Below are 12,917 nucleotides of genomic sequence, written 5' to 3'. Positions count from 1 at the left end.
GCTTAGAGCCTGGAGCCTGCTTCAGATTCTGTGTCTCCCTCTCTCTCTGCCCTTCCTGCACTCACGCTCTGTCTCTCTCTGTCTCAAAAATAAAGAAACATTAAAAAAAAAAAAAGATGAGTAAAATGTTTTGAACTGAATGATAAACACAAATACACTATACATCAAAACCTGTGTAAAACAACTAACAGTTACCAGAGTAATAATTGAGAGTTTTAACTGCATACATGAAATAAACTAAAAATTATGAATAAATTTCTCTCAAGATCCAGATGGAAAAATCCTAAACAAGCTATATACAAACCAAATTTAGTAATATTTTGGAAAGGAAATAACACACCAGACCAAACTGCTTTATTTTAGGAACTCAACAGAACTCAGCATTCAACATGCAATTAATGTAATTCAAGCATCAACGGAATCAGGAAAATAAATTGCAAGATTGTCTCAATAGTTGCCGAAAAATGGTTTGATAAAATTCACCATCCATTTGTATATGGCAAATTAGGTATAGAAAGGAACATCCTAAATCTGATAAATCACATCTATTAAAAAAAAAAAAAAAACACCTTCAGCGAGGATCACATTTAATCATGAAATGTTAAGAAGCTTTTCCACCTAGACTGCTCATACCACTTGTATTGAAATTCTACAGGGGTTTGTGTCATTCAGATTCCTGACAGGAAACAGAGTACACGCAAGCAGCCTAATTGAAAAGGAATGGTAGAGCATCAGATATTAAAAAAAAAAAAAAAAAAAAAAACAACAACGAGGCCCCGTTACCATTGCTGGGCCAGAATAACAAAAGGAGCCAATGATGATGGAATTCAGTGGCGGAGGTCTGCAATCATGTCTGCAATTTTGGCAGTGTTCCATTCTCGGACTCTGGTGGTCCCATGGAAGGCTGCTTTGTGACACAATCACTGTTTTGTGTTTGCTCTCTGCGCAATAAGAAGGTTAAACATTAAAATAGGAACATTGCTGATGCAAATGTTGCATCTACATGTCCATGAAAGTAACTGGATGTCACTGTGCAGAAACAAAATAATTAGAATAAAGATAATGACGTATTCACAAACAGGTTCATTAAAGCAATTATAAGGTGGGGCATGAAAGCAATTTCCTAGGACTTCTAAGGAACCCACCAAATTACAAAGAAGCAAAAGTAGGAAAGTAAACACAAAAAGGAGTTCTGATTTATCCCTTAAGATCTTATTCACAGCTTCCCTTCTTTCCTCTCCCTCACCAGTGGTTAAGGGCACTTCCTGAAGCCCAACGATTTTGTGGCCAAATCTCAAAGACTAAGACAGGATCTAAGAGAAAGATTCAGTGGGCAGGGTTCAAGGATGACTCACTACCTAACTTCAAGCAGAGTAGCTCTGCTTTCATCTGTCCAAATAGATGAGGTTTCTCTGTGAGACCAAATTTGAAGAAAGGCATAATTAAAAAAAACAAACAAAACAATTTTGCAAATAAGTAAACCAAGTCCCAAAGGACGGGTGACTAACCCGAAGTCATCATACATAAATATTAATATTGTCATTTGGCTAAACCATGTCTTTTGAATCCCCAGCTCATGCTTTTACTGCAACACAGATCACTCAATCATAATGTTCTCTCAGTGTACAACAATAAAATAAAGAAACCAACAAAGGAAACAAAAATCCATTCTGTCAATTACTGTGACTTGTGCCTATTTTAATACGTTACACTTTTTGTCAGGAAGATCTCTGAACTTTACCTTGTCAAGCTTATAATAGCAATTGCCTATGCTCCCTGAACTTGATCTCTTCACTCCCTAAACCTGTCAGACCTTCCTGAAGGAAGCCCAGCTAGTCAGCACTGAACTTTGGTGATCACACCTGTATGACTCAGATACTAGAAAAGAGGAAAGAAATATTATCCTATTCAATGAACTTTGGGGAAGTTGATTCACGTCATTCAATGGCTGAATACCATATAATTAAATTGTTAAGCATTTGGAGGCATTACAATTTAAAAGGTAAAAAGCTTCTATGAACTAACAAACTATAAAAAGTATAACTTACAAAGAGTAGCTAAATCTATTGTAACTCTATTATTTTCTAGTTGCAAATAGTTTGCTTAAAAACACTATCATGTAAGGGCCCAAAGAGACCAGCCTAATATATGTTTCAGTTTAGTTGAAAAGGAAGGTCAATGATATCTTAACCCCAAATGCTAATGGCTAATGAGAGCTTGCTGCCTAAGGCACAACTAGATCTAACAAAATGAAATCAAACTCACAGAAATCAATATTTAAACGCAGTTACTAACACATCCCATCCATCTATTTTTTCTGGCAGATCTGTACACAGACATATTTGTTATTTACATTTTAAGATTTATCAATAGAATGTTAGGGAGTCGGCCTTGGGAGCTTACTTCTAAATAAAAAGTAATAAAAACCACAGTCTCTTAAGAACAATTTCAAGAATGTCCTTCTTCTTTTAAAAAGTTTACTTATTTATTTATTTATTTATTTATTTATTTATTTATTTATTTAGAGAGCTAGTGAGCATGAGCACAGGAGGGGCACAGAGAGAGGGAGAGAGAGAATCCCAGCTTTCACACGGTCAGTGCAGAGCCTGATGTGGGGCTTGAACTCACAAACCATGAGATCGTGACCTGAGCTGAAATCAAGAGTCAGCAGTCACCCTACTGGGCCACCCGAGGGCCCCAAGAATCTCATTCTTGAAGATGAGTTTTTATAAACACAACAGCTTTTGTTTACCATCAGGTCATTAAAACATTATTTTACACAAATTCTATAGAAGCTAACTATCATTGGTACTGTTAGCTTGTAAGTCAGTATTTGTTTCCTTCTTGCTTAAAACCCCTTTGTTGGGGCGCCTGGGTGGCGCAGTCGGTTAAGCGTCCGACTTCAGCCAGGTCACGATCTCGCGGTCCGTGAGTTCGAGCCCGCGACGGGCTCTGGGCTGATGGCTCGGAGCCTGTTTCCGATTCTGTGTCTCCCTCTCTCTCTGCCCCTCCCCCGTTCGTGCTCTGTCTCTCTCTGTCCCAAAAATAAATAAGAAACGTTAAAAAAAAAAAATTTAAAAAACCCCTTTGTTGAAGGCAGACATGTGACTAGATCCATGTGGGTCTGGCTTTCCTACCCTGTGTAGGAGGAAGACAGGGTGACTCATCATTCTGAAAGGGAGCATGAGCAAAGGCACCCTGGTAAAGGGAATATATACTTACAGTGAGATTCTCTCCCCTTTTTATAGCATGTAGAAGCATGCAATTGCCAGAATTGGAGATATTTTATAACCCACAAGGCAACAAGCATTAGAAGACTAAGAGAATGAATTCCCCATTTGTCTGCCTCCAAACCACTTGTTAATATGAAAAAACAAAAGCAAAAGACAGATTCAAAATGTTAAGCCTCTGTGAGTAGAATATGCCATTATTTACAGGTGAAAGCATTTCTAAGAGGCTTTTTATAATTTTACTTCTATTTGATAGAAATCTTTCTAAAATACCACATTCTCCTCCCTTACTAAAAATAAGAGATTGGATTATTTTACATCTGTCCCTTAATGACTCAGCATCATACTAAGATGTAAAGTTAGGTTCTTTTCTACATGCTGCCGGCCAGAAAATGACATTTCTATTGTTATATCCTGGGCTGGGACTAGGGTAAGGCATGTGAGGTACTTACCCAGGGTGTAAAATTTTAAAGGGATTCAAAAAGCTCAGCAATCAGTAATTATTAAAATATTTATTAAAATACTAAAAAAGATATCTTTTTAAAACTCAAAAGTAATAAAATTCATGATGAACAAAAGTTATCAAAGTATTTTAAATTTCAAGATCGGTATTACTGGTTTTTCCTTTCATCTCGGGCTCCGACAGGGCCCAGAATAGTGCTGTTCTCACTACACCCTCACTAGTACCATTTATTTCATAACAGAACCAAGGAGAATTAAAGATGGAGAGACAAGCTAATGACAAAGCTCTCCTGTACGTAGGCTTTGTGACCATTTCTTTCCCTTCCTATCGTTTAGAAGCCTTAGTTCAATTACATGTGGAACTCTGGTTGTGCTTCCAAATGGTTATAGTCACCAGAATGCTCTATTCTCTATCAATGGGATGCTATATTAATTCAATAACGTCCTAGTCAGACCCCAAATTCATGAAGTTATCTAAATATTAAACATGTCTGTAAAACCCGTAACTATATACAAAATTCCTGGAATGACAACTGCTTAAGATTTTGATTTAGTTCAGTAAACATTTATTGAGCACTTTACAGTCATCAGGAACTGTAGGCTGCGAGGATGCAAAAATGAGGGGAAAAAAGATCCCTATGTTGTTTGCAATATTTTTAAACACTCATTTTTCAATTGCCTGTGGGACTGAAATATAACACTGTCTTATGATTAAATATCAGGTGAACTGATGATAGAATAGCTAATATTTCAATAACAAAGAGACTGCCTTTTGCAGTAAATGTGAAATTACACCATGTTTATCTAAATCTTCTAACTGTCCCAGGGGGATAGCAACTGAGAGCAGGTGCAAATGTGGAACAAACGTCTGGAAGGATACTAATGGAGCATGGCATATTCTCCAATCCACCAGGAATAAAATTGACTGGATTAGAGCCCTTGTGGGAGGGAGGGTCAAAGAACAAAGGCCTTCTCCTTTCTGTCCCTTGGCAAGCCCATCCAGTTCAGAAAGGACAGAGTCAAGCTCTATGTGTCAGATGTAGGCCTTTTCATGCCACCATTCAGTGAGATGAGAGGCTCTTTATGTTCCCTATAGGATATCGGTGGAATTAGTAATGAGAGGCAACATGCATCAGTGAAAACTCATTATGACTCATCCCTTTTCAATTATCTAAGAATCTCCCTCTGTGATAAAGGAATCATCAAAGAACTGGGACTTAAGTGATTTAAAATGTTTTTTAAAAAGTCATAAAGAATAGTAGATGATACCAAGTTGAATCACATCAGAGGTAAGTTACTTGTCTGCATTATAAAACAAGCTTTTTGCCCTCTGTCAATAAGGTCAAAGAACCACGCTTATCTGGCTCTAAAATGGTACCTTCAATATCTGCCTCTCTAAACACAGGCAGGGTATCAGTAATCACCACCTGAATTTGAAGTGCCAATAAATACTATAATGGAATCCCCAAGCAGGGCTCACTGAATGTTCTGTAGATTGGAAAGAGCTGTACAATTGTTAATTTAATTTGGAAGCAGCCTGATACCATGGTAAAGCATGCACTTTGATGTCTGGAAGACCTGTGGGGTTTTTTTGGTTTTGTTTAGGGTTTTCTCCACCCTCCCCCCCACCCCTGCTGCACTGCCTATCTTCCTGCTTACCTTCCTGCCATTCATTCTTTCTCTCCAAAGACCAAGGATGCTACAGTCCGCATCTTTGTAGATCCAGGTACCCTGTAGGGATCATGTCCACGGTATACAGTGACTCTTCGATCTTCACCTATTATGTTAGATCTTCCAATCCATTCATTACTAACACCCATCGAGAAGCTGACATATCTGTTTTTGATAGTGCTTCAATCCTTGAATTAACCAGGATTCCCTAATTGTATAGTCCCTTAGGAATATATCAAGATTATATCAATGCACACTACGGTAATGAGAGCCCATGAGGAAGCTGCTGACCATGGTCCACGCCCATCCACAAACTTGTGTGTGTTTGGTGCATATTGTGTTTTACCAAAAATCAAATAATTTACCAACCTTTTTTTTTTTCAGTCAGGGAATTAAATAAAAATCTAAATCCCTACCTTCTTAAGAAGTTAGACAGTGTGGCAATACCAGGACTGTATTCCTGTATGGCAACATTGCCTGGGGCTGAGTAGGATTTGCTGGTTTTAGAAGTGTGGGTTATTCAGTGTGCCACAATTGCCCCCAGCATGTTGTATTCATTTGTTGACACCTTTAGACATTTGAGTTTGTAACACCTGATGAATCCTTGGGACTACTGCAAAATGGCTCTAGGACCTGATACACTTGTAATCTCCAAACCACGGAGAACAGTAATTATGCTAAATGGCAGTATGTTTACTAGGGCAACGTGATTACCAAATGTTTTACATAAATTAACTCATTGAATCTTTGTATAACCCCCATTTTACCGATAAGGAGGCTGTGGTACAGGGAGGTTGAATGACTTACCTGCTCATCTGACTAAGAAGTAGCATTGCTGGAATAAAGTGAGATCATTGCTGCCCTAAAATAAATTAAATGCTATGCAAATCTGAAATGTATTCTCAGTGTTACTATTGGTGTTGTAGCATATCCATTCAACAATTTCTCCAGCAAAGAAGGCACAGTTATTGTTATATGAAAAAAAATGCAAATTGCCAGATAATATGCTTGCTATTAAATTTCTTCCTATGAATGGAGAAATGTATACAAAAGAAAAAAATGAGAATTATGCAAAAAGGAATAATTTTGGAATGAAGTAAATATATAATTATGATAACAGATTAGAATTTTTAGATAGTTGACTTAACCTTGAAACTGAAAACTGTCACATTGTTTAATTATAATTTTCAATTTAGTTTTTGCCTTGTTTTTAAAATAAAGCTGAGCATTTTATGAAACCTGACTATATTTCTTTCCATGCCACTCTGATGCAGACATATTGTTTGATGGTAAATTAATACCAGTACATCCATCTCTTGTGCTTATCTCAATGCCTTTCCCTAGGTCTTAAAGTCTTGTTATTCCCATAATAGCATATGGTCATTTTTCAATAACAACAAAAAAGTTAAAAAAGCAATTGCACACCTTCTTCAAGTAAAATCTCCTTCTTTCCAATTTACATTCCAGGCATACTGACTTTATTTGATGTCCCAAAAAGCCACATAGTAAAAGTAGAATCTGGATGTAATATTTCACTGTCTGTGTGTAATTAATGACTGACAGTATTTCACTTTACAGTTTGTGAATTTCTTGCACATTTTCTCTTTTAATCTTCACAATAACCCTGTAAGATATTAATGCATGGGTGATTGTTAACCTCTCAACAATATAAATGTTACTTATCCTGAGATAGAATATTATGGGCATATAAAAATAAAGGGCATTAGCTGTGAATTTCTGAATTATTTAGATTGTTGTTATGATTTCATTACTTGGATTCAAAAGGGACTTTATGGATCCTCCAGACCAACTACTTTATTTTCCAGAAAAGAAACCAATTCTCGTGAGTTAGTGGCAGAACCAGGGCAAGAAACACAGTGTCCTGATTCCCATTTCAGATTTCTTTCCATTCTAACATCCTTTATTTTCTGAAAATAAAAAGGTAAAAGAATATACAGTTTCCCTCTGTTTGAAAAAATTTACGGAGGTAAGCTATAAGGGAGAAGTTTTAAACAACCATGAAACATTATTAGAACACCAATATAGGTGAAAAGCAGGTTTTTTTCTTTGGTTGGAAAAGATGGGGGATCAGGAGTAGGTAATAACTCCCATTACACAGACTATAGTTTTCAATAAAAAGACTCTCACTTCTGAAAGTGAAAGTCACACTAAATATCCATTTCCTAGGTTACCACACAGATTTTTAATTGTCACAGTTTATTAACATTGCTCATTTCAGTGATTCAGTCATGTTCTCCTTGATAGCAGAAGGGTAATTCTCTGGATAGCCTCCATGTTCAATGTCATTAACCATCACTCACTGGAATTTACCCTGTGCTTAGCAGTATTCATATACGCAGATCCAGAATAAATACTGTCTCTGCCACCAGTCAGCTGGCATCCCAGCCTCTTAACAACTTTAGAGTTGTAACTACGGATGGATTGTTTGTGCTCTCAGGAGCAACCGTCCACCTGTGCCAGGATCTCATAGCCTCTCATTTATGCCTCAGCAATGCTGCAGCTTTCATCAGCCTACAAACACACTACAGCTTTTTCCATCTTAAACATTAAAAAATTCCTTTGATCCTACCTCTTTCCCCAACTGTCACAATATTCCTCTGCTCTACTCAATAGAAACACTAGGAAAACGTGTTGATGCTCACCTTCTCTTTTTCCTTTCCTCCTTCTATTCAACCATCGCCAACCAGGCAGCTCTGTCATGGCCACTAATTGCCTCCCCATCCAGTGGTCAATTCTCAATCTTCATTTTTTATTTTTATTTTTTTTCTTCTCAGCAATATTTGATTCAAGTGACTGTCCCTCCATCTTGAAACACATTCTTCACATGGCTTCCATGATATCATACTTCTGGTTTTCTTTCTTTTTTTCTCTGGTCTCTTTTTCTCTGTCTCTGCTGGATTCTTTGCATATCCCCACCTTTTAGTAATGCCCCTGCCTATAGTCATCTGAGTATTTCATGTCTCTATCCTCTCTTCCTTAATGATCACCTTCATTTTTGTAGCTCTGTGTACCATCTATACAACTCCCCAATTTATATCCCTAGCCCAGATTTCTGAATGTCCCTATGAAATCCACAATTTGATATCCAATACTTACCTGATACTCAATAGTTCTCTTGGATATCTGATGAATATCTCCAAATTAGTTGGTTAAAAATAAACTCCTAATTCTCAGACCCAACAAAACTATACACCCCCACACACACTCCTCCCCATCTCTGAAAATAACTATTCAATCCTTTTGGCCATAGTGGCCCTTCCCTGGTTCCTAATCACCCTTTAAGGCAGCCATACCCCTTGCCCTGACAATATCTATTCTCCTTACCTGCTTAATTTTTTTTCCTTAGATACCTATCACTACCCAGTATATGAACACCAGAATGTAAACTCCATGAGGGAAGCAGCTTCTTCTGTTTTTCCTGCTACCACATCCTGAAAGCCTGGAGCTCTCTTTGTCTTATAGCAGGGACATGAATGTCTGCTCAGTGAAAACTATCATTTAGAAATAAATATCCCTTAACACACTTCTATATAAATAGGAATCCACCATAATTTCTTTAACTCTTCATGTCCTTTTGAGTCCTTCATCTTCTCTTTATAGCTTCGCCTCCAGCTCTTCGTACCAATGGCCACAACTTGAACTGCGTCATCAGTCAGAAATGTACCACCTCAGAAACCTCCAGCATCCTGTTTTCTGTCTATAATCTTTTCCTACAGAGTTATCCTTATTCCATCTCCTTTACAACTTCTCCCCAGACTCAGGGACCTTCAGTTCTTTGGTCTTCCACAGGTAGCCAGTGGTCTTCCTTCCTGGCATTACTTCCTGATTTGGCCTGGGCTGCATGACCGTGTCCCTGAACAGTTTAGTCTCCATGCATTATTGAAACTTCTCATCATGTTTGGTCCTTAACAGCCCAAGTCTCTTATTTAAAACAATGTACTTCCAAACCTAAACAGCTGTCCCAAAGCTCAGTCTCTGAGTCAGACTGCCTGGGTTGAAATAAATAGTGATAAATAGATATGGGCAAATTTCTTAGCCTCAAATCCTTTATTTTCTTACTGAAATAATAACCGTACTTCGTTCAGAGGCTACCTGTGAAGACCAAATGAGCTAATCTAAGTAAAGTACTTATCACAGTAAGTTACCATTACCATTATCACACCCAAACTACTGAGCACAGCAAAAGAATATCATAAAACCGCCATCCATATTAACGCCCCTACAATGAGTAGGTCCTCCAGTACTGCTCAACAACGTATTTTTTTGATCTTTGTTATCTGCCCCTCTCCTTTTGCTGACCCCTTTTGCAAATCTTCAGCCTCCCATTAAGCGCTTAAGGTCTAAGAGTATCTATGTATCCACACCTATTTTCCTCTTCCTTCCAGTCTCAAGGCTGAAGAATCATCATTTTATTCCAGGACAACTTGTGTATGTTTCTCTTGATAACTTCCACTCTGGTCAATTACTTCTCACTCCTGATACTCAGTCTCTTCTTCACTCCTGGCCTTATTCCTCAGCTTATTAAAATAATCATGCTGACCCTACACATCTTCTTTTTTCTTTTTTTTTTTTAAGTTCCCTTTACTCTGTGATCTCATTTATACTGTCTTCATGATCTCATATTCTTTTCAGCCATGCTTTTGGGAAGAGCAGTGCCATCTTACAATATCCATTGTTGATTTCCAACTGAATTCTTAACTCTTTACTTATATTTTTAGCATTTTCCATAACTGATATTCTTGAACACATAATCTAAAGGCTGTGTAATACCTTCCAAATTTCCACATTGTTTTAAGATTGCAATCTCACACAACAGAAATGTTTTTGTAGTGTAATAAACTAGTAATTATTTCTCTTGATAAGGATAGTGAAGTCAGTGACTATAGTCTTTCTAGCCTCATTTTGATTAATTCTTTTCACTTAAAAATTTTTGCTTTTACTTTCAAGTTTACTTTCAATGAAATAAGGTCAGATATTTTCTTTTGCATTTTGGTCACAATGTAAATCCTACCCTCTTTAGGTACTTATGGAATGTTTACTAAACAAATTAGTAAGAAAATTCTAGTTAGGAAAATTTATGAGTAGACTCAAGTAATATTTGTAAAGATTGATAATATATTTTTGTTTATTTGCAGTGCTGCTCTATGGGACTGAACCCCATTAAATAAAAGAAGTCTGGGACAATTGTGAAGGTTCCTTTTGGGGCAGCTATGGAGTACTAACCCCATCAGTCAATTTAGCCAAGTAAAACTCGTCAAGTAGTTAGTTGACACAATGGGGGTAAAAAGATGGATTGATTTTCTACCTTTTCAATAAGTTAATTTTACTTTGTGAAATAACTTTTTGAAGAGAGCTTTCCGTAGCTTCAGACATTGGCTTCAGACTGTTCATCATTCAACACTTTCTAAGTTAGAAGTGGGGACTGCAAGAGACTCATTTGGCAGGAAGGGAAATTACTTGGAGGAGTGGAGTGTGCCAGTCAATTTGTCAGGTGCTTTCTCATTAAGGACTTTAGAGATAAGGGTCAGTCTTTCAGCTAGGAACAGATTCTAAACACATACTTTCCTATTAAATGGTCTTACAAAAAGCCAAATTCCAAACCATTTGGAACTTTGAAGATAAGGATACACACATTGCCAAGTTCCTATCAACTGAGCTGCCATTGTTATTAATTATTGTAATAATCGCTCACACACAAGAGGTATTACCCGACATGCATTGACTCAGTGCATTATCGACTACAAATGGAGAGACCACAATAATAACAGATGTAGGGAAAATGTAGCAGTCCCTTTCCATCAAATGACTTTTGTTGTGAATAATTAAAATTTTATTTTTAATTTAATCCAATTGATCTTGGTTTCAAGTTTTTCCCTTAATTGAAAATGACTGTCCCACATTGATAAAATTCATTAGCTCAACCTTCTGTAAATATCTATGAAGAGAGCCATGGAAAATGCAAAGATGCACAAATCAAGGCCCCACTCTCAAAGTATTTAATAACCATTAGGGAAGCTGTATGTAAAATACCATAATACAAAGTAGTATATGATTGACATGAGAAGTACAGAGCAACTTTGTGGATTAGGAGAGCATGGGATCTCTTTCATCTAGGGAAATCAAGGAGAACCAAAGAACTCTTGTTGTGATGGTTAGAATTTGGGGATGGATGGTTAGACCTGCAAGAGGAAAGTGCATTTATGTGAGGGGAACAACTTTGAGCATATGACCCTTGTGGTATTTATCAAGTGTTAAGTACATCAGTTTGCCTGGAAGACAGATTTGTTTAAATGAGTGGGAGATGAGAAGGGAAAGGTAATTTTGGAATATATAAAGTAAAAAAAAAAAGACTAGAAATAGGGCAATGGTGGTAAAAGTCAAGAGAGGAAGCTTTATTTTCACATGTATGAAAGGTAATTCCCAAACTTGTAGTATGTCCCCAAGCAGTTATAATACCAGTGTTCATATTTATTCCACAATTCTGTAGATACTTCTATCCTGATATTTTTCTGTCTTTATTTGCCTTTGTGATGTTACTATCACAATCACTTCTGAAATATTTTATGGGCTAAATTCAGGTTGTACTTACATTCATACCCTTCTTTGTTTGTTTTTAAAATAAGCTCTTTATTTTAAAATAGTTTTAGATTTGCAAAAAAGTTGTAAAGATAGTACAAAAAGTTCCCATGTACCCAGAACCCAGTTTCCTCTGTTGTTAAGGTTTTATATTACTATGGTACTTTTGTCACAATGAATGTCACAACTAATACTGATACATTATTACTAACTAAAGTCCATACTTTTTTCAGATTTATTTATTTTTACCTAATATCATTTTTCTGTTCCAGAATGTCATCCAGAGTGCCACCTCTCCTCAGGCTCCCCTACCCCTGTGACAGTTTCTCAGACTTTCCTTATTTTTTATGTGTTTGAGGAGTAGTGGTCAGGTATTGTGTTGAATGTCCCTCAATTTACGTTTGTCTGATATTTTTTCTTTTTTTTAATTTTAATTTAATTTTATTTTTTAATTATTTTTGTTTTTAATTTACATCCAAGTTAACATACAGTTCAGCAATGATTTCAGGAGTAGATTCCTTAATTCCCCTTACCCATTTAGCCCATCCCTCCTCCCACAACCCCTCCAGCAACCCTCTGTTTTTTCTCTGTATTTAAGAGTCTCTTATGTTTTGTCCCCCTCCCTGTTTTTATATTATTTTTGTTTCCCTTCCCTTATGTTCATCTGTTCTGTCTCTTAACATCCACATAAGTGTGAAGTCATATGATACTTGTCTTTCTCTGACGGACTAATTTCACTTAGGGTAATACCCTCCGGTTCCATCCACATAGTTGCAAATGGCAAGCTTTCATTCCTTTTGGTTGCCAAGTAGTACTCCATTGTGTGTGTGTATGTGTGTGTGTATGTGTGTATATATATATATATATATATATATATACATATATATATATATGTATATATATATATATCACATCTTCTTTATCTATTCATAGGTTTGTCTGATATTTTTCTTATGG

Source organism: Panthera tigris, chromosome A3 (genome assembly GCF_018350195.1).
Source record: "Panthera tigris isolate Pti1 chromosome A3, P.tigris_Pti1_mat1.1, whole genome shotgun sequence".
Taxonomy (NCBI): Eukaryota; Metazoa; Chordata; class Mammalia; order Carnivora; family Felidae; genus Panthera; species Panthera tigris.
Note: the sequence above shows the minus strand (reverse complement) of the source record.